Source organism: Pygoscelis adeliae, unplaced genomic scaffold, assembly GCF_000699105.1.
Source record: "Pygoscelis adeliae isolate BGI_AS28 unplaced genomic scaffold, ASM69910v1 Scaffold42, whole genome shotgun sequence".
Classification (NCBI taxonomy): domain Eukaryota; kingdom Metazoa; phylum Chordata; class Aves; order Sphenisciformes; family Spheniscidae; genus Pygoscelis; species Pygoscelis adeliae.
Window position 1 is genome coordinate 8,223,461 of NW_008824283.1, and position 23,072 is coordinate 8,246,532.

General features: G+C 37.0%; 1 protein-coding gene across 1 annotated transcript in view; it reads left to right on the plus strand.

Annotated features, from left to right (window-relative positions):
- SPIRE1 (spire-type actin nucleation factor 1) overlaps positions 1-23,072 on the plus strand; it is a 125,228-nt gene that overhangs the window by 32,611 nt on the left and 69,545 nt on the right. The window lies entirely within an intron of this gene.

Genomic DNA, 23,072 nt, shown 5'->3' on the forward strand with positions numbered 1-23,072 from the left:
TTTTAGTTCTTTGGTATGTTTGGTTGCTTTCCCATATTATAATTCAGCACAATGTTTGGAAGTTTGTTTGGAAATTCTTCAGTACATTGCTATCATCTGTGCATATAAAATAATAGTAGAAAAAACCACAAGGATTCAAGTAAGGTAACTGCTTATATTATTTAAAAAAAAAAAAGGAGAGGGGCAGACTTTTTATAGATAATGATTTGCACTCTATTTGATATAAACTGTACTTTTAAAGACTGTATAAATGATCAAATTATAAATTATCTACATAAATTATGAATAGCAGTGTGCAATTTTTTGATCAGTTTGCCAGGAAAAATCTTTATTCTCTGTTAGCCAGACAAAGCACCAATCCTGTAAACAGTTTTATTCCAAAATATCCATACGTAAATATGTAATGACTTTTGTATTTTCATTTAAATAACACATAACAATAGCACTTATTCCGTAAAGAGATAATAATACTGTATGCATGTGCATGAACTCATGCCCATGGGAAGATGCCACCTTAAGAAAAGATAAAACCTAATAAATACTGACAGCTTCTAAGACTTGGGTTTTAAGGGACAGCCTTTTTTTTATCATATATAGATGATGATTAATCACTGTATTTCTATAAAAAGAAAATTCCTCACTTCTGTATTTGCTGCTGCTCACAAGTTAGCTTATGGCCATCAGTGTGATGACTTAAGGCCAACTGCTCTTTCCATTGCAACTGCAACATTAAAATTTAAAGGTAAATGTTTGCCTAAAAATTTCCAAACAGAACCATTAGGTTGGAAAGGGCCTCTGGTGAACTCTCGGTTCAGACTAGGTTGCTCAAGGCTTTTTGTCTAGCTGGGTTTTGAAAACCTCCCAAGGACTTAGGTTCCACAACATCTCTGGACAGCCTGTTCTAGGGCTTAGTTGTCCTCCAGGTAATTTTTGTTTTTTTTTTTTCTTCCTTATATCAAGTCTGAACCTCTCCTGTTCCAGTTTATGAGCATTGCCTCTTGTTTTCACACTGTGCAATTCAGTGAAGAGCCTGGCTGTTTTCTCAATAACCATCTTGCAGGTATTGGTAGGCTGTGCTTAGCTCCCTCAGAATTTTCTCTTTTCCAGCCTTGAAGAAGCCCAGGTCCATCTGCCTCTTCTGTAATGGCAAATGCTCCGGCACCCAACCATCTATAATAAAGGAAATAAAGACAGTCTCATCCAGGGATTATTTTCCTTGTCTTTTAATCCTTGGGTTTTATGATTTTTTAAAAATATTTTTCAACAGATTATATTTTAAGAGGCTGTGAAATAACACTAAAGGGCTAATTAGAGGAGAGGAGAGGAGTGGAGTGGCTGGAAGGAACACCTCCAGAACTTTGTGAAGTCTAACAGAAAGGAAACTCAGCCTATTCACACCCAAAGCCTGGTCTGGGGAACTCACTGCTTTGAAATGTGGCATTACAAAGATATAAGAACCTTATTATGATAAGGATACAGGGTATTTTAATGATTAAAAATGAAATCTTAATGAGGAGGGGTTTTAAGCTTTTGAACCATGCAGTATAATAGGCTCTCCCATATTATCTGTTTATCTGTTTGCTTGACTCTTGAATCTATTGTAAGCACTCCTGTAATTTTTTTTCTGGAGACCTTCTTGGATTGCTTTGTCAAGGCTTTGTTTAAATGAGCTCTAAGAAGAAGTGGAGACGTATGAGATACATCAATAGTTTTGAATTAGTGCTCATGGAAACAGTATGTCATGTTGGGAAAGCAGTCTGTCAGTGAAAGAAACATTCTGCAAGAAGGTCTGTGTGCTTTTAAAAACAAAAGATCTTTATCATTTGTTTTACTGGCACTTATTCTGATACTCTGTTCATCCTTTGTTTTGAATTCTTTAAACTGATAATGTTCAAGATGCTCTTGGGATTTACTATTTTCTAGTATAGAGGCAAAACAGTAGGGGTACTTGCTGTAATAAAATTGCTTCTTTACGTGCACAAAAAAATTCTTGGTGTTGATTAATAGTTAACCAAGCTTTTCTCCAGTCCCTTATTTTTTTGAAAGCAAGGAGGGGGAAAAAATCCATTTGTGACGCCTTCTTTAACCTTCTTTCTTCCTGCTCGTAAAAAAGGAGCTTTGTGCTCTTGACCTTTCTGCCCTTGCAGGCACAGAGCAAAATTCCTAGTTATGCTTCTAGTCAGTGTGTTTACTAACAAACTCTCTAATTAAAAGCCACCAGGAAATCCTCTTTGGTGCTATCTATTCTGTATACTTGTAACATTAATGTTCAGATTATATTCTTTATTAGGTGGAATACTTGCATATATTTCCAAAATTATTTTCTTCTACTATCATGCACTCTAATCTCACGAAATTCTGCAAAATTATGCTGTAAATAGATCTGAATTGAACAGGACATACGTAATCACCCTTGACTACTTTTTCTAGCAATTGCTGGCAAAAGTGTTTGAAATTATGTTGAAATGGAATTCTGCAGAATATTTTTATGTGAATGGGTACGCAGTAAAAGCATGTGCCAAAAATTAAGCCATTCTGTCATGACAAAGATCTCTCATTTCAGCTTGCTGATAAAGCTTGTATTGACTGAAATGCTTCCCTATCTCCTCACCTATCTTTGAAGAGGTGTGGAAATTCACATGTTCATCCATGATCTTATTAAGAGCTGATTTAAAAATCCTTAAGTCTGTTAAATGTCTAGAAATAATTGCTCTTTTGTTCCCTGTATGGCATCATTAATTTGAAAGAGCGATAGGATTACAAAGGTTCATCTTTTTACAGGCCTTATGGCTGTTCCTTTAAAAAACCCAACAAATAAACAAAAAAAGGAACATCAAAACCAGTGGTATATTAGATATATTAGCTATGAACTCCCTAATTCTGGATAGCTGTGAATTGGCTAAGGGTTCCATTTTTAAAATGTAATTACTATGTTCTAGATGGTTATTGTTTTCCCAATTAATTTCACGTAAAAGCTTTGCAAGTCACATTTCTATCTGACTTGTTCTAGATGGTTATTGTTTTCCCAATTAATTTCATGTAAAAGCTTTGCAAGTCACATTTCATAAATGGAACTTCTGTATGTTCAAACTATGCTTGAATTTACAATTTGCTTAATCACACTGTAAAACACTTGTAAACAGGAATTGCTAAAATTAAGCATTAAAAAAGCTTAAGCTGATTTTCACAAGCTCTGCGGAACTGACCTAATGCTTGAAATTTGTAGGTGGTACTAGCAGTTGGTAGTTAAGAAAAACTTGCACCGTTTCTTTAAATTATTAGTTTTAATTTAAAGCAAGCTGCTAACAAATGGTGATGGTTAACATCTGATACGTTTTGCTGATGGGATTCCGAACTCCTTCCTCTTGACTGCTTCTTTGGCTGTAGTTAATAGTCGTCTTGTGAAGGACTGAATTATGGTCTCTGTAGCTCACTGTTGCATGACTAAGAGGCCACATGAAGAGAACAAATGCCGGTTTTACCCCATGGAGCTAACTGATGAGAATGCTTAGTGCCGTGCCTGTGTTCTGCACTGCTCTCAGCTGCCAGTCGCATCCTGGGTGCGGCTCTAAATGGGGCTGCTTATGTTCAAAGCCCTAAATGGGCTCAGACAGCGTTATCTCAAAGGCTGCCTGTCTTCTCCAGAGTAGCTTCTCCCACAGGGATGAAACTACTGAAGTACAGGTTTGGTCTCTACTTTGTGAAATACTCAGGTGGTAGACAGAGGGTTGAACATTTTGTGGCCTTCAGAAAAAGGCAAACCTATTTTTTGTTTTGGTTGGTTTCTTAAAGCAATTATCCCTCTAACAGTTGTGGTGTAAAATTGCTCTTTCTAATAAGCTTCCAGAGTAAATGGAGTAGGTTCAACTCTTTTAAAATAAGCAGCTTAGCTTCAAAGCCATAGCAGGGGAGAGATGGGAAAATAGTTTACTGCTGTAGGTAATGATGGTTCTGTGTGTATGTGCGCATGTGCACTCACGTGTGCGCATACTGTATGTGCGCACGTGTCAAAACATTAGTAAAGTGGGCTGTGTACAGATATATTTTAAAAGATCATTTTGAGAAAGACCTGTGTATGATACTATTTCTACACACATGCATGTTAAAAAAAGGAAAAACTTACTAAGGGTGTAAATTCAAGAGTTCACAAACTAAGAATGCCTGTAATTGATGGTGGCCTTGCAAGAGCACTTTGGTTCCTTTCTGTGTTTGCATCATCTTAGAGGTTTTCCACAGGACTTTTACAGTCATCCTATGTTCTAGTTGCAACATTCAAATCAATTTTCAAAGAAGGGTTGACTCTTTCATTGGCTTTACCATTACGTTAATTGCTGTAATTTCAAAATGTTTTACAAATGTGTATTTTCATAATATGTTTTCATTTTGTTGTACAGATAATCTGATTTTAGGTGCCCCATTCTGAATACCTGGAACCTGACTTTCAGAGTACTTAATGCTGTATAGCACTTCAAGTGCTGAGAGCACAGCTTTCACTGATTTCCATTTCAGCTCTGGTGGTTCAGTACCTCTGCTGTTCAGACCTACATTGACAATTCAGCCTTACAGGAAAAGAGGGGTATAAAATTTAGTGGCTAACTGTACTGAGTACGTGCAGCTGGTCTTGTGGGCATTTGTAAAGGTCTACAGTGACTAAGTGGTGGAAGATTTTATTAAAGCTAAGAAAAGTCATTCCTGAAACCAAAGCTATGGACGCCCATGTATGTTTTAAGCCACCCTTCCAATCAGCGGGGACTAAAGTTTTACCAATAAAAGGTCCCACGCTTATCACAATATATCTTCATTTTTTCCCATCAGGAAAAGAAATAGGGAGAAGAATGGGTTGAAGAGCATGGGGGTGGAAGAGAGACAGGCCACACACTTTTGAAGTGTTCCTGGTCAGAACTACCAGGGAGACTCTTTCCTTCTGCAAATATCTGCCAAGGACAAATCAGTCCACGTGGAAGATAGCAGCCTCGTATTGTGCTTAGATTCTTGGTTAGATGTTACAGTTTTACAGGTGTCTTTGATAGTAATGCTTTGACAGAGCTCATTTTTGTTAGCTCCCGTTTTACAGGTGTCTTTGATAGTAATGCTTTGACAGAGCTCATTTTTGTTAGCTCCCGCCCCTACTTCTTGCTTTCACAAAATAAAACGTAAGAACACATGCATGTGAGAGTTGGGAAATGGCAAAATTAGTGTTGCCCATTTAATCACAATAGGAAACCTCTCGTGCACACATAACAAGATTTTCATGTATCGTGACAAGGCATTCTACTATGTCAAAATGTAATGTGGTTTTTAAAGCTTATCCTTCATAAAAATGATCATATATCAGTTACTAGAAATATCCTTGCTGAATCCTGGTCTGACTAGTCCTCTTAAAATAACATTAATGAAATTGTCCTTCAGGGGGTTGCTTCATTGCCCTTTCCATGTCTCACACTATGCCAAAGGCATAGATTACGTATGTTTTTCTGTTTGGTTGGTTCTAATTAAATCTGTTTAGTGTCAGTAATTAACAATAACAGCAAGAGATTCAACAGATTCTCTTCTGCCCCTTAAAATTTTAAGAACCCCCCCCTTTATTATTTCATTTTGTTTGGAGAAGCTATAAAAAAGATATCTGCTATCTGAAACTAAAATTAGACATCTAACAATGCCTGTGGGTTTAGGGACAGGAGAGGGAAGGAAAAAAGACAGAGCCAAGCTTGTGTTACTAACACAAACTTTCTTTCTGTTTCCCTTTGCTTTCTATTGGAATAGGATACTCGGGAGACACTAAAGCTTTCTCTTCTCTATTTAACTGCATTTGTCTGAACTCTGCCAGAGTTCAGGTTACAACCAGCTCAAGATACCTGACCTTGACAGCCCGAAGCCCTGCAGAACAGGTGTAGACCACCTGATATTACATCTCACAGGCTGGGCATTGTGAAATAACTACAGTAACGACTTGTAAAGTAGGTCTGTACATCAATGCTGCTTTGTGAGTCAAGTCCTCATTAGAGCCCTTTATGGTGTCTTGTAGCGTAGCTCCAGCCTGGCAAACTGTTCAAGGTGATGTTGGACGAATGGTGATCGGCTCAGAAGTTATCTCCCCTTTGGAATAAATGCTCATTTGAGAGGGATCTCTCTGGTAAAGTTCTATGCGATGAAGTGGCTTAGAGCACTGCATCCACTTGTGTTCCCACTGCCATTTGTTTTAGGGACTGTGGATCACAATTAATGACTGTGTTTTCAGGTGTGTTTCACACAGGTTATCAGTTTTCGCTTGGCTTTTTGATTCCTTTTTTCCCCACAGAGATTCAGCAGAGCAGTTTCACATATGTGTTGAGTGGTTGTATAAGGTGTAAGTTCCTCTTAAGCACCCTGTTTCCTTGCAGTCCCTGTCCCTTCTCCCACCCCTGATTCTGATCCCTCAAAAGCTCCCTTACTCCTGTTTGTCTGATACCACCACATGTGCAGGTTTTCTGAGATGACACATTATCTGAGGATTTACTTTCAAATACAGGTATTTCCTATAAGAAGCAGGTTATCTCAGGTGAGGGTGATGTAGATAAAAATGTGGGTTTTTTTCATCTGTATGGGATTTTTAACCTATTGTGAAATCTGTGGTATAAAGAAGAGGATTTTGGAAGGGCAGAGTGACTTTATCAACCACTGTGAGATGGGATTAAAAAATATTATTACATATTGTCCAAAGTCGTCTTATAATATTTGTTGTCATGAAGCAAGTGCCTATTAGTGTTTGAGAGGCTCTGTAGGACAGACAAAAGAAGCCTTCTTTTCTACCCTGAGGAACTTTTTGGTGGGGGATATTTTTGCTCCACTGTGTGTTTTAATCAAGCATGTCACTGTCACTTCTTGTTAGTAGCTCTTTTCATATACCTCCTTTCCTGCCTTTTTAAGGTGATGAATGTAATGATTTCATTCTGCAGGAGAGAAAGGAAAAATTTTGAGAATTTAACTTGCAGTCCCTGTTTGGCTTTCCTTGAGAAGCTGTTGTTCTCCCAGTTGCTGATTGAAAAGTGTTAAGTAATTTAACTGCAGGATGGAAAGAGGGACTAGATTTGGTGAGTGCAGAGAATCCAGAATCCCTCTGGCCTTCCCGAATCCCTTGTTTTAAGTACCAGAAGGTACCAGAAGGTTCTGGTTGTAGAAGTGGCCAAGTCGTGGTGAATTCCTTCTCCTGCATCACTCCCATCTCACAGTTGTCTGCTCAGCAAGTAGGGACTCAGCAGAGAGGAGATCCCCGAGTTGCATGCCAGGTACTACATAGGTGAAAAGAATCCTGTACGGGAAGGGTGTGGCTTGGGAGATTATAATTACAGTACCTTAATTATTCACAGGACATCGTAAATGTTTAGCATATAACTAACCTTATTTCATCCATATTTCATTATCTGTACTCCCATTGAAATTGGACCTGCAGTAAGAAACGTAGATATCCTAAAAGAAGACAAATAGGTTGCTGAACAGTGCGTATATATATACTGGTATTTATTTTTTAAAAAAACAATGTTTGTCATTAATGTTAAACTACCCATTTGTTTTTAGTTTGGTTTTTTAACTTAAGTTAAAGTATCCATTGCCTAATCTGCATATGATTTCCTTCACATGGGGTAGAAGGTGCTGGTTTGAACTGCAGTATAGATGTACCTCTATTATTTCACCTTTTAATATCCAAAGCTCCATATTCTATTTTAGATCTTTTACATTATGGTGGTTGTTACATTCATCTGGTAATTTTACATTGATGATAATTACTTGCAGTTTCACAACATTGTAGCAGCAAGAAAATATACTGATGTTGTTAAAGGAGGAAAACCAGGCTATTTTGTTTAGAATGTCTGAATTATTGACACTTCCAGTTTTAAAAGAAACTTTATCTCTTCCACTTGTTCTACTGGATGCAAAATATTTTGTAATTATGATAACCATCCACTCCATGTTTTTTTAAGAATTTCTGAAGTTTCCATCGAAGTAGAAGCTGAAGAATAGGAGAGGGATCAGACAGTACTCTTTGACTGAATTTAATGCACTTTGTAGAAACTGGTGAAAGGCATCATCTTGTACTATACCCATGGGAGGATAAAGCTTTGCAAAATAGGGCTGTGGTTTTTGTCTTAAAGAGAATTTTCCTGTTTTGTCAGTATTTTCACTTCTATTTCAAAGGAGTATTTTAAAGGGATTTCTGAAGTATTTTACTGTACTAAATTTGTGTTCTCTTTCCAATGTACTTTGTGATTAAGGTGAAGGATATAAAATACATTTTCTTTCTTTCCCATCACCTTGCTGATTGTGTATATTGACTCAAAGTAGAATGCTTTAACATTAATGTACTAGCTTATAGATAGTGATAATGTAGATATTATTAAACTGTCTCCCCTACCATCAGCATGTTCAGCCATAATGATATTCATCCTCCTTCAGCTAGGATAAGAAACTCTGGTGGACGCTGCTAGATTTTCATCACAGGGTACAAGTGCTGGCCCAGATATCCCAGAGGTGCAGCCACCTGCCATAAATTTCCATTTAGATAGAAACTTAAGTACAGACTGCGTCTGAGCTGCCCAACTAAACCCACAGTTTTTGTATTACAAAATTTTGTCGAATGTACTGGCTGCTGTTATTCTTTCTGTACTGGCTTAATAGTTTTGTGGTTATTTTACAACTTTTCAGTTGTTCTTTAGTCTTGCATTAAAGTTATTTATGATGTTTCAGTCTCAACTCAGTCTTGCATTAGCAAATAGCATGTTGCAAGTCTGTAGAGCAAGAAAGTTGGTGTTGAGGACCCAGTGTCCATGGAATATGTGTCCCAGTTGCTCTATTTCAGATTAGCTGTCTTCCGAGAGCCTTGGGCTGGGTGTGCCATCAGCAAAATGAGTATGTTAGGTGAGCTGCTGGATTTCATCTTCTGTTTTAGCTTCATCCAAAAGGAGCCTCATTTTGCATAGCACTCCATGATGCAACCCAAAAGCTCAGAGAGAGACGATGGGGAGGTTCATTTCAAAAGCGCTGTTCTGATCTGTTAACATAAATACTAATGTGAATTCCCCAAGGAAGAATGTGGTTGGTCAAAATAAGGTTAACAAAAGCCCATTTTACTTGAAAACTGAAGTGCCGTAGTACCCTTTAGTGACCGTGGGTGCTTTATCCAAAGCATGTGCTACTTCAGTTTAGCAACCCACAGTAGGTCTGAAACATCATTCCACTTTGTAGCACATTGATCACAGGATGGGTAATGAATGCAGAACCAGGACTATGAATGTGTTTTCTATGCGTTTATAATTCGTAAGCAGTTACTTCTTAATTAGCGAATTACAGAAGAGAAAGAAAATGTCTTTTAAAGGTCCAGTGGTTTTTTTAGTGCTATAGCCCAAAAATGTGACTGAACAAGAGACATAAATGTGGGCCCTCTGTAATGAATGCTGAAAAACTGGTAAATCTTTGTAGCAGACCTGATAGGTGTGATAGTCATCTCAAGTTTCCTCTCCTAGGTTTGATGCCTACTGTTCCTTAGAAAACAGTGACAAGTGGTCTGTTGTGAACAGCTTAATGTTAACGTTCGACCAGAGTTTTTTAAACTTTGGAAAAGAGCAAATTACTCCAATAGAGAATTAACTGCAAGTTTCATAGTAAAGATGAGGTACGTTTGGAGGAAGCAGCTGTAAATCAGTCCAGAAAAATTTGCTGTAGTCAAATGGCCAGAGAGATTTGGGCAAATATCATGTATACTCTAAGAATATTAAGTCTTGCCTTCACTTGAAAATTTCTCAGGAATTGTTACAGCCTGTATCTGTGGTGGCTACTGGCCATCCTGCCTAACATTTCATATATCATACAGTGTTCCCATATGAGCAGCAACTACTGAAGCGTCTGCTCACTGGAAGAAGTTTCTCCCTGAGGCCATGCTTTCTAGTGAGCAGTAATCCACAGTTCAAGGTGTATCTTCTGCATAAGAAAAAAAAATTCTTTGTCTCTTGAATTTTTTTTTTTTGTACAAGTTTCTAGGTCAGACACTTATGTAGTCCCATTGGTTGGTCAATTTATGGATTAAATGTTTTAGCTGGGAGATGTGTTTAAAATGTTTATAAACATTATTCATTACCTCAGTTTGACCATCTGAAAATAGAGAGCTTTCTGGGACAGAGAAAAGCTTAATTTTTTCTGGTAGAATACTTTTTATTAGCTTAGTTAGATAAGGGCAATGAGCAGGGAAGGTTGCATTTCAAGTCTGCTTGTTCCTTTGCACCTGGGCTTTGTTAGAATGTCACGTATTACTCTGTAAAAAAACCCACTTTTAAGTGTAATGGAAAAATCCTTAGAAATTTGATTTTAAGGGTTTTTATTTAGTAGGTTTAAAAAAATTAAAAATCTAAAAGGAAACACTGTATTTGGAGTATTTTTCTCCACTTTGAAATCTCTTTAATGTTATTAGATTTCTCTTACTAATAAATGTTAGTTTAAAATAATGTTATGATTTCAGTTAGACTTTCTTCTTTTATTGTCTCTTGCTTTTGGTTGACTTGATTCATCTTTATATAATAATTTCAAAATAACCAAATTTTTTATTTTTAACAATACAAAGCAAAACTTCCTAACATTCCCCCCGCTCAGCTCTAACTGTCATAATAATTATTTGGTAAAAAGCAATGTTCATAGGTAAAACTGCAGATTAGGGAAGACAGTGTGTTGTAAAAACGTAGAAAAATTGTCAGAGAAAGGATTATGTTTACACCAAGCATTTTATCTAAAAATATTAAATAGTTATGGCAAACAGTCATGCTGTCACTCCTTGTTAAGGCTTATTTTAGCTCTTCCAATTAAAATAGGCATTTCTTTTATCTGTAAGTATAGCTTTGAGGTTTCTGTAGTGCTATGCTTTCTTTAGCCTAAAGCCAGAGTTGATGTATGGTAGCACAGAGAGTGCATAAGGTAGCATAGAGAGTTGGGGTTTGTGTTTGTTGGGGTTTTTTTTTGTTTTCTTTTCCTAAGCTGGTCAGGAAAGCATGTGACTTTTTTCAGCAACGTCAGTTTTCTGATCTGGCAGGCCACATTGCAACACAAGCACTATGATGTTAGCAGAGAGTAGGTGGAGAGGTGAGGGTGACACCCACCCACCCCTGGTGGGTTTGGCAAGTAATTGCTGCTCCTTAAAACCAGTGTTCTCCAAAATGGTGTCATTGCAGTTTGTCTGACACTTACTTGTGGTCCCAGTCCTTACAAAAGACTCCCCTCCTTTGAGATTTCATCTCCCTATAAGCTAACATTTACATGCTGCTCCCTGTTTTGGTTTTTTTATGTGAAAATATGCAGCTTAATGAAGTCTAGTACGACTGGACAAAGGAGAAACATAATCCATGCAAAAGGGTTAACGGGAAGAAAATAAAAACAAATTCTGCCATCACTCTGAGCTCCAGAATTCACAGATATAAATTGTTCACTGGCATTTGAAGTACTGAACATTTCATTCCCTGGAGATTGTTGAGTAGACGCTCTTTCAAACTGATTTGATTGAAGATCTTTAACTCCTTCAAGAGTATTGATGAGTGTGCTCATTTAGTTAAAGAAATCTAGGCTTATGTTTGTAATACAATGGTATTTTTCTTTTATTCTTAAATTTCTTAAACTTTTGGGGGGCTACAAAATAACAGAACAAGAAAAAAAGATTCTCTGATGGAATTAAATGGATTTTTTTCCTATTTAAGGAGATTACTTTTGAATAACTTGTTTCTTGGCTAGGCAGTCCAGCAGAATTTAGTGTTCCTTCTGTAATGGACCTTCTGACTGTTACATTGCTTTTTTTTATTATTATTGGTGGGGTTTTTTTTATTCCCACCAGGAAAATTATTTCATAATATAATATATAATAAATATTTTATAAATATTTATTTATAAAAAATTCTTTTGTTAGAGAACTATCTGAAGAAACAACCTTTTTTAATTTTGTTTGGTCTAGAAATTGCCAGGCAATTTCTTTTTGAGCTATAATCTGAACTGTCATGCTGTGTGTATTACAATAGGTATTCCCAAAAGGGTGTGTGGATATGATTGAGTTAGTAAAATGTTAAGATCTTAAAGGGCATTAAAAATAATTTGGGATTCTTAATTAAATTAAGGATCAAAATTTAAAGCCACAATGTCCAAAATCATTAAAACATTGCCATTTTTCCTATTTCTTAAACTTCAAGACATTCATTCTCTAGAGTGTAGACTGGTAGGTATAATTACATTGGTATAACAAGACAAAGGGATGATGCTGTCAGAATTTATTTCCTGCGAAGTTTAGAACAATCTGATAGTCTAATCTTAGTAGCTCTTTTCTCTGGCTACCTGTGCTACTTACTTTTAAATAAATCACTCTTACGTCTTGCTTTATATTCTCAAAGAAAAGCAGTTTTGTGTGTTGCATTGCACCCAGCTCATAAGCCTAACCATTAGCCTCAGGCATATACTTTTCTTCATTTTTCCTTCCCCTAGGTTATAGGGAACAAAAGTCATAGGGAAAACTGGATGATTAGAGGCACTTCCAGCTGAGTTTAAGCCTGTGTGTGTGACATGCAGAAATAGACTTGCAGAGCACTTCTTATCCAAAGCTTTGAAAATGGGTCAATATCCTCATATTACAGGTGGTAAAACTATTATAGGAGAGGGGAAATGGCCAGTGTGAGGTCTCACAAGAAATGAGCAATTAGGAAAACCCCACAGGACCTTCAGCCCCATACGCTTCCTACATTTGAAATTGGCTCAAGTACTGGATGGAAGGAGTAATGCCTGTGTTTTACAATGTGGTTAGGAAGGGCAGTTCATCTTATTTTGCTGGGGAGTTTGGGGCTGTAAAGGTGAGACTAAATTTAGGATTTGAATTCTTTGGTTGTTTTGTGTTAAGAAAATTCTGGAGGTGACTGTATGCTGACTTAGAGATGCTGTGACAACACTTACCTAGGAATTATAAACTCTGAATTGTAGTTGATATTTTACAAAAAAAGTGTGATGTTTTCAAAACCAGGAGACTCACTACAGTATGAACATAATGCCTTGACTTTCTTTTTCCAGGTAGGGATCCCATTCTGTCATTTAAAGGATGATAATGTGGGAAATATTGCAGCATCATTTTAATTTCCAAAGCATGAGAACTCTAAGGGGATTTATACTCCCTGTACACTTGAACTCAGCTCTGTTCTTTGCAACCCAGCGAGGAAGCTTTGAGGAGTTTGTGGTGAATCCTTGATACAGGGATGAACTGTGTAGGACTGTGTTAAAGCTGTCCTATAGTGGTCCTGTGGATGTGACAGGTCACTCTGCCCTGGTGTTCCCCCTTCCCCTTTCTACCATGTTACCTGCGATATGCATCTTTACATATCTTGCTTTTCCTTGGGCTGAGGAGGGGAGAGTGGCTTGTACAGGAACAGACTTTAGCACATCCATTAACAAGGTCTCAGCGCAGGAGAAACTCAAGATTGGCTCTTTTAGGCCTAAGTTTGAGACGCTCAAGTTTCCCAAGCAGTGCAAAATACACTGAATGGGACAGAGAATTTCAGTATAGAGTTTGAGGCAGTAAGTCTAGTTAATTGGTATGCATATACCTTTTTTTTTTAATAACTTCAGCCTTTTTTTTGTTCCCAAGTACCTATGCAGCTTACGTAGATGTAAGTGTTGGAATTAATCCCTCTCCACCAATGGTTGGATACTTAGTAACTTGGCTGCTATCTAAGCAGCTAAATGAATTATCTAGATAATATCTCTACTCTATTAGAAGACCAAGTGCTGAGCATTGTAGAAAATCTGGCTGTGTGATACAGGTTTCTGCAGAGAGCCAGAGTTAGGAATGCTTTGGTTTTGTTTTTTTTTTTTTTAATCTAAGCATAAAATGCATACGAATTGTTTTTTAAATAGCATAACACTTCTGAACTGTGACTGTAAGCAAATATTTGTTATCATTGCTGTACTAGAATACATGGGTATTATCATTATTGGCAAAGAGCAATAAAACAATGCTCAGCAATTTGTAATCCAGGAATATGGCTGTCCCATTAGGGATGATAAACTGTCATAGTTCAGCACTTGGACGACTGGGAGATGGCAGGTGGTAAGGTACTTGTGCCCAAGGTTATAAACTGTATGTTTTATATATCAATAACCTTTAACTGTGATAGAGGTATGTTTTAATATGGATTTCTTCTGGGGGGGATTTCACCGTTCAGAAGGAACAGTGAAGGAAATAGGAAACTGTGAGTGTCATTTCGTAAATGGATTCTCTAGGGTTTTGCAGCCCAAAGAGCAGGTGGTAGCTTTCTGTTGAGGCTTGGCCACATGTTCTGTTGCTCTTTGGCTTAGGGTAAGTCAGCCTTCCATGCTATAATTGTATCTGAATTTCAGACCTAAAAAATAATGTCAAGCTTCTATCTTCTTATGAGCAGATAACTTTTCAACAGTGCCTACTGGTGCTTTCTTGAATTATTCTAGCAAATGCCAGTCTTTCCAATGAGGCCATTGCAAGAGCTCGAAGGTAATTGTGCAGTTATTCCCTTTGCTCATTACTAAAATATTTTATGTTCACTTAGGCATTCAGTCTTGGAGGGGTATTTGTTTGAATGCCAGTGATCCAAATGCCTGTACCCGATGTTGCTGCTTATGGGGAAGAGGACATGGAATAATATTCATAAAATCAGGAGCTTTGCAGAGGCTTTGTCAGCCTGCAGTGTTATGTTTGTATGACATAGTTAGAGATCATATGTGACCTAAATGAATAGCTGTCTGGCACATTAGTAACTCCTTAGACTATCATGATAGTCCATGTGAAAATTCACATATTTCATGATCAAGTTATGTCCTTAATGTCAAGCTCAAGTTTCCCTATACATCTGACTAACAAAAAACCTCTCAGCAAGAGTCTCAATTTTTTTTAGCTTTTTGTTTACAGGCCATGTGTGTGAATTCCCATTAGTTTCTTTAGGAAAGAAGTCACATACAGATATCTACCTAGGTATGGCTGAGTGCTCTTCCACAAGGTAGTGGAGGTAGCTGTGCATGGTTCGTCTTGGGTGGCTATGTAATAAATGCCAGCCAACATCCCATAGACACCTTTGAAGTTTCTCCTCTGGTATGGATGAAAAGGACAACCTTCTTGTTGGTGGTTATTTGACTTCCCATCAATATTCAGTACCTTTAACACAAGCAGCATTAAATTTGTATTGCTTTGTGTGTGGTTAATGAATACTCCAGTCAGTAGAAAGCAGCAGTGTATGTCAGCCTTCTTTTGTGGCACATCACTTTAAAAAGGACCTGTTGTGTGGTTACATTTGTGCTTGCTTCTTGACTTCATTGAGTTTAAGCATGAAATCTTGGAGTTACGACAGTTTGACTGACAAGAGAAGTCTGTTAGGAGTCAGAAGGACATATTTTTTCAGGAATGGAAGAAGATGGATTTTAGGAAAGCCACAGTTAAACCAGAAGAGTCGTCATGTTCCCAACTCTGTGTGAACTTGTTCAGGTGCTTCATCTGTCTCTGTGAAGTTCATCATCTGTGAAACGTTTGAAATGCACACATACTTCTGACAAATATGGTGAAACCAGCCTAACTTTTGTGAAGTCTGTTGAGAGCTGCTGCTGGAAAGCTCATGACATACATGCAAATGTAAAACTTTAACTAATCAAGAATTTGTATTTAAAAGAACAGCTTTTATTGTACAGGTATTTTGTTTGCTTGGCTTTTGCAGTTGTTAATTTTGGGGAAAATAGGTGTGAGAAAGTTCTTGACTCACAGGAGAAAAAATGGTTTATATTGCAGCAGGTGTTTACTCACTTTAATTTTTGGATTAATTAAATGGGGGCCAAGCCTGTAGCAGGCAACTGTAGTGGTTTAAATGAAATCTATGTGGGAAGGCTGAGCAGTTAATGAAAACTGACTTTTTGAGTAGATTAGTTGAACTGTGTAGGTATTTTGAATACAAGTGGCATTGATTTTGCATCGCTTCATGACTACCATAAATTGAACTGAATCAAAGCTACTGTAAACGTTTTATTATCTTTCTTCTATAGCTTGTCTGACAGACCATAGGCAGGTATGCAATATCAGCCAAATTTAAACCAGTCGCACACGAATTCTCAGGATCAGAGCTACTGAACTAGTTTCACTCTCCTTTATACCAGTTTTCCTGGAGCTGGTCACTCCTCTCTCTCACTACAAAATCTTTTGCTGTAGTTAATCTGATACTTTCATGTAATCTAGATAAAGCTTTATTCAAAAGGCTGATACGGCAAACGGCAATTTCTGTCTCTTAGAAAATTTGACCCCACTGGAGTTTCTGTGGCCTGGTTATGTTTTTGGTAGTCAACTGAAGTCTTTACTCTTTCTGTTGGCTTACTTGGGGAGTTCACCTGATTGCTTTCTATTTCTATATAAAACTATATATAGATGTTTAACTATATTTCATCGTTTAAAAAAAAAAAAGACAACAAAAACTTTGGACCTGACTTTATTTAGTCAAGTCAGCAATACTGAAGGTTTATATGTGCTGAAAAGAATAATAACTGATTTGGTTGGATAGGTGTAGTATTAAATGATTCTGATGTGATAATACTTCCTGTTGATTTATCAGATTAATACTGCATTGAAACTTCTCTTTCCAAAAATACTTCTTATGTGTAAGAAGCATTGCTCTGAAGAGTAATGGCAGATTTATGGCTTTGGTGTACATGAGAAGGGAACTAGAGCAGAAGGTTGTGACATGTCTGATTTTGTGTTTTTAACTCGAGATAAAAAACATATATTCTCCTTATATTTTGAAATAGCATTTCCATAGCCATTAAGGCTTTCACAAACTTAATTTTAACGTACTTAATTTTGAAGCCGCTAAGATTTTGAATGAAGTTTTTGTGCAAATTGTCTTATAGACTGTGATAATAAAATGTTTCTTAAAAAATCAAGACGAGATACTGTGCCTAAAATCCTAAATAGGTAGGATATTTTAAGACAATTTTCAGATAGTTTTAAGCCTACAGTAGGGAAATGTAACAACATACCCATTCTGCCTATTTGTTTCAGCAAATATATTCCAACCTTAGAATTCTTAATGTCATCGCCATCTCTGCCATTTACTTAAATGGGATCGGGATAACATGACCTGTATTTAAAACCGTGATATGAAGAGAGGTGTATTTAAGAACTTTCAAATGACTTTCACCATATGTGTTAATTATTGTACCTAATTCTTTTGCTGGAGCTTCAGCTATTACTGGAGTCTCCACAGTTAAATCAGGGAATTTAATTTTGTTTTTCTCTGGGGATGAACTGTTGCTTTGGTGAAATTCCTTCAGGTTGGATAAATTCCTTAATAACAGAGTAACAATTTGTCTTAATCTTGGGGATTATAATGTATGAACAAAAACTAGAAGAGAAATGAGGTTTTTGTTTCAATGTTTTAATGCAGCAGATAAAATGTAAGTTGAGACTGATACAATGGAATAAATTCTGCTTTCATTTATGCTAATAAATGATAGTTCTCCTTAGATAATACCTATAGTGAAACTTGAACAACCAAAAACATGTTTATAATTATCAGAACCTTTGAATAAGTTGGAGAGTTATATTACACTTGAGCCCTAATAAACTTACAGTTAAATTACTGCTACTTTATTACAGGCAACTGAGTCCAACAACATTTAACTGCTTAAATTTTTACATATTCACTTTGGGGGGGAACAAAACAAAACCCAAAAAAGCAAGCATCCCCTTTGTATGTTTTAGGCTTGTTCTGTGTCTTTGATCAGGAGTTCTTCCACTGAATCTTTAATGTATACCTGAATAGTAAAAAGAATTCAGTAAGTAGGTCTCTCGATCCACTTAGCGCATTCAAAGACTCATGGATATAAAATAATTTTGAAAAAGATCTCCCCTGAATATGGTAGAGAAATTTTCCTAACTCTGAATGTATCTAAAACAGACTGAATCTTGTTAAAAGGGCGTATTTAATGTCCTTTCATATTTATTTTCTATTAGACCCGACATACTCTGACTTTGTTTTTTTCTCTTTGCTTTTATTACTGCTTTGTCTTAAATAGCAAGGCTCATTATATTGCAGAAAGCAGTATCTCGTTATTTCAGTAGCAAACCAACATCACCCAGAAGTTAAATAATCCTGTATCTTATGCCTATATTCTTTGGAAATGAGTGATTCATCTGATTCATCGGAAATACTCCAAATCCTTGCTGTTTACCTGGAAGCACTTGGAAGTTTTTTCACTGTTCTCATTTGACAGTCTGTTGCAAGTTGCTCTAATTTAGTGAAGGTCATATTTAAATTTAGCAATGTCCCCAGCTATTAAAACCTGGGTAATGCTAGCCTGTTTCCACTGGGGAATGCTGTGGTAAAAACTATGTTAGTATACCCGAGGTATGCAGTGACAGCAATGCATCTCTTACAACAACCTATTTAGACGTACTCTTCCATGAGGTACTCTCGAGCGTTATGTAGGGCATCTAAGGATGAGGTAAATAACGAAAAGTGTACTTTGGTTTATCCTAACCACATTTATTTGTTCACCCTTCCTAAAAGCGTGGTCTTTTTCAGTTCCAGAATTGGATACTGAAGAATAACAAATTACTTTGTTACAAATGGAAATGATAACCAGAGCAATAGCTTGCTCCCTCTGTCATCTAGCTGGAGAGGAAAGTTGGGTTTACATAAATTTATAACATGCCTGTCCTTTGGACTATATTACAGAATTTTATCACAAAAACTTGTGTGTGTTTGTGTGTCTTCTCCTAATGCGCATAGAAGGTCTGAGATAACTCAGGTTTAACTCTTGACTTCAAGGGTGTCTACGGATATGTTTATGCTGTGTGTTATGATTCCAGAAGTACAGCGTGGGGCTCCTGGCAGGCTAATTTAAAGTCAGCAGTAGGACAGGTTAGTCTTTGCAGATTGACTAAGTGCTGCCTTATGCCAGGGGTGGTGGCAGAGTTGGTGGCAGAGAGGAGCTCTGCCCTAAGGAGTGCTGTGGCTAACGCCAGTTCTGGGCTCTCAGCACTCTTACCGTAAGGCAGAGTGATTCTCCTTCATAAAGTGTGTTGGAGATCTGCTAGTAAGAAATGGGAGCACCTAAAAATAATAATCATAGTATAATTTTTTATTAAAAAAATTATTAGAATTCATAAAAGACAGAGCAGTAGTAATGCAAATATTGTTGTGACTGGTTGCCATATCTCAGGTGCCTGTGGGAAAATTCAAAGTTAGTTGACTCACCTTAGGAGCTGGAGCTTTACGGCATCTTTAATCCCAATTTAGGGATACAAAACCTGAGTGGCTTTTGGAGGAAGGGAGAACTTTAGGGAGGGACAGGCATTTGAGCTGAAAAAAAGCCCTTTGCTGCTGTAAGTACAAGCCTGTCCTTAGGCTTTGTTGCTTTGTTTAAAAATTGAGGCAAGCCTAGGAAGGGGATGAAAGCTCAGACAGTGCCCTATTGTGTGTGCGGTGAGTGGGGGGAATGGCATGTGGATTCTGCCTGTTCTCATCTAGGCTTCAGGAAGAGTCAGAGAGAGAGAGAGATGTTGAGGGGAAGAAAGGATTCTTCTCTGAAGTAAAAAAAAGAAAAAAGATAAGTGACATACTCTCAGTAATTTCACTCGAGACTTTTGCAAGTCTCAGACATGTTTGGTTCCTATACAAAGGCTGTATATTTGAAGAGTTTTTGAGAATGTAAAATTGGCAGTGTTCATTGGAAGAACATAATTTGTGTCATATAAAAGACCTAAAACCCTAATGAACCCCTTTCCAAGAGGCATGCCTTAATGCGTTGGAGGAAGGTATACGGAATGGAAAGTTCCATGCAGTGGTTGTGTATGAAAATAATCGTTTAGGTTTTGGTTTTGCTGTGTGTGTAGAAGGGGCGTGAGGATATTGTTTTTACATCGTGTTTGAAGTCAAAGTGTTCCAGCAACTTTATCGCAACTTGTTGTAAAAGAACAGTATAATACGAGTCCAGGCTGGTGTAGGAACTGAAAGAATACTCGCATACGGTGAGACAAAATTCCCCTTTCACTAATGATTTAAGCACAACAGAGTATGAGTTCCGTCTGTGGGAAATTTTTTTTTTTTTTGGTCTGAAGCCATGACTTTCAAAAGAACTTGGTGAGAAGGTGTAAAGCATAATAACGCAGACTTCCTTGTTTGTTTTTTCAAGCTATTTAGCCACTGATTGATTTGCAAAGATCAGGTCCTTCGCCAAAATTTAAATCAGTCAGGAACAAATGAGTTCTAAAATTCAAGGTGTAGAACTTGATTTCCCCCCCCCCCCCCCACCCATCTGAATTGAGCAGCATCATTTATCGTTAGTGCTGGCACTTATTTCGGTGTCATACAGTTGTTTTGGTGTGTTAATGTACAACTCTGTGGTTTAAAAGAGCCTTGCTAAGTCCCTTCTTAGCCTTGTTTTTCCTACTATACCTCTGTTTTCACAGATAAAATTGAAAACTATGCCAGTGCTTGTCACTTGTTAGGTTCCACAAGTATTTATTTTGTGTGAAATTAGCAAACAGTGCAGTTTAGAACCAGTGACTTCTTTGTAAATAATTGATCCTTTTTAAAAAAATAAGTGATAGTCCCTGATTATCCAACTCAAAACCTGCATATTTATCAATTAATCAATTCAACTGTGAAAAGCTTTTCCTTTTTTGTTTTATTTGATTTGTATTACAGGCAAAGTGACAGCACTCATGCATTTAAGCAGCAGTGAGCTGTCTAACCTTGTATATTATGTTTCTAGTTATGTACACATACAAGTTTTATTTGTGTGAAGTTGCATTAGTAGTTTTGTCCATGTGAAGAAGTGTTGATGATTCTGTGACTTTTGTTTGATATTCATATGGCACTTGTGTGGTTTTACAAGATCCTCAGTAAACCAGGATTACTGAAAGCACTGAATGTTTTCCATTTTAATGCAAGTCAAAGCAAAGTTTCTCAGTTAGGATGTTTGTCTTTCAGCAAGAAGAATCTGTGATACTGACAGACACTGAATAAATAGTTTTGGTCACCACTCCTAAATAAGAAGCTGAGAGACTGAAACATAGGTTTGAATTGGTGCTGTTGCAGGCTTTTGTGTTGTGTCAGCTTTGCATGTATTATGAAATCTGTTCACAGTACGTAAAAATGCACAAACCATATTACTGAACTGCAAAAGCCCCACTGCTGATACATCAAAGAAAGCAGCAGCTGTCATCCCGTTTTAGCCACGGTGCTTTTGAATGCCTTAATCCTCTTCCCAAACAGAAGGAGGCAGAGAGAACGCACTTTCTTTAAACCCCCCCCCTTCTATTTTTTCAAGTATTGGTGTAGCAAAATCCAGAAACTGTGTTCAGCAGCCATCACTGCATGGCACAAGACATTATTTTCTTTGCATCTAATTTGGACATTTCAGTCCTCCTCATGTATGCTAAGCTCTTTCAAATTTAGTTTTTATTAAACTTAGAAATTACTCACATTGTGTTTACTCCCAAGTGTTTAAAATAGCAAAGCGATTATTCAATTGTACTTCATTTTCATTTAGGTCTACTTCAAATTTGAATTAACTTGGTATTCTTTGTTGCCTTTCGGTTGCTGAAGGGGTGTATGTTGAGATTGTACTCAGAACCTGAGTTACAGGAAACATACATGTCTAGCAGTAGAATATATTTTATTTTGTGAAATTTTCACATTTTCAGATTTTCTTTTTTTAACAATACAAGTTTTACAAGACAGTTATTACAAAATAGCTTCTCTAAGACGCAGGCCAGATATGCTGCAAACCTAAGTTTCATCTGTTACAGCTACTTTTTAAGGTCTATATGGTGCAGTGTCCTGTCTCCAAAGTGGGTCATGGCAGAAGGCTGGGGAAGGGTATGAGAACTGAGCAAGCATGCAGTGATGCTTCCCTGGTATACTTTGCTGTCTCACTGGCATTTCCCAAGTCAGAAGCTGTTCTTTGAACTAAATAAATTAAGGCCATTTCTTCATTAATTTGCCTAATCACTTTTCTTAACTGCATTTTAAGAATATTTTCCAAATATGTATAAACACATTTCAAGAGAATAGCATAGGAAAATTATTTATATTGAATCGAGTTATCAAAATTATTGGAAATAAATTATAAAAGGGTGTTTTTAATGTATTGGGTTTTATGTTTGTTTGTTTGTTTATTAGCCACTGTCTTGCAAAGTGAATTTGCACTGCAAGGTAATCTCAGCAGAGGAATGAAGTATCCAAGTGTAAAGCTGTCAGCCTACAGCTAGTTCATTAAATTGTCTGTCTAGATAAACTAATAGGCTATCATTTTAAGTCTTTGCTAACCTCCAGCCTCTCAGACCAAAAATACTTTGCTGTGCTGAAATAAGTAAGCTGCTAGAGTCAAATTTAATGTTTCAAGAGTCAAATTTAATATTTCAAGAATCTATTTGTGTTGTCCTATTTACCCAAATAGAATTTCAAAAATCTGCATTAAAAAGTGTGTTGACCAGGATAGTACTGAAAGCCAGATGAGAGAAAATGGCATTTGATGACAAGGTTTGGTATGTTTAGAAATGCTCCTGTTATTAAAGTTGCTCTAGTGCCAACTACTCCTACACTGGAGTCTGCTCATTTGTGTGACATGCTAGCCATCACAACACACAAGGAAGATCAGAGATTGCATGCAATAACTCCAGTCCTACTTCCCTTGTCAGACAAGGATCTCCCAGCAGCAACATTACCTTCTTGTGGTTTACTCCTGCAAGCCCATTTTCCTTTCCCTCTCCATTAATACCCATTTCCAAATGCCTCAATTTGAAACACCATCTCTTTACATCTTTAAAATGCTAGAAGCTTCAATGTTACTTGTAAGGAAAATAATTAATGCCAAGAAAGAAAATGTGCATTTAGCATTTTGGGATGTTTATGACAATTTTTTGCTAGCTTACACTGAGTAAAGAGGTCATCTGTTCGCTTTGCTCTTGACAGCGCAAAAAAGAAGCCTCAAGTTCAATGAAAAATTTAGGTACTATCTCATTACTATGAAATCCAATTGTTAGTAGTTTCAGCGAAATATGTGTGCCTCCATCG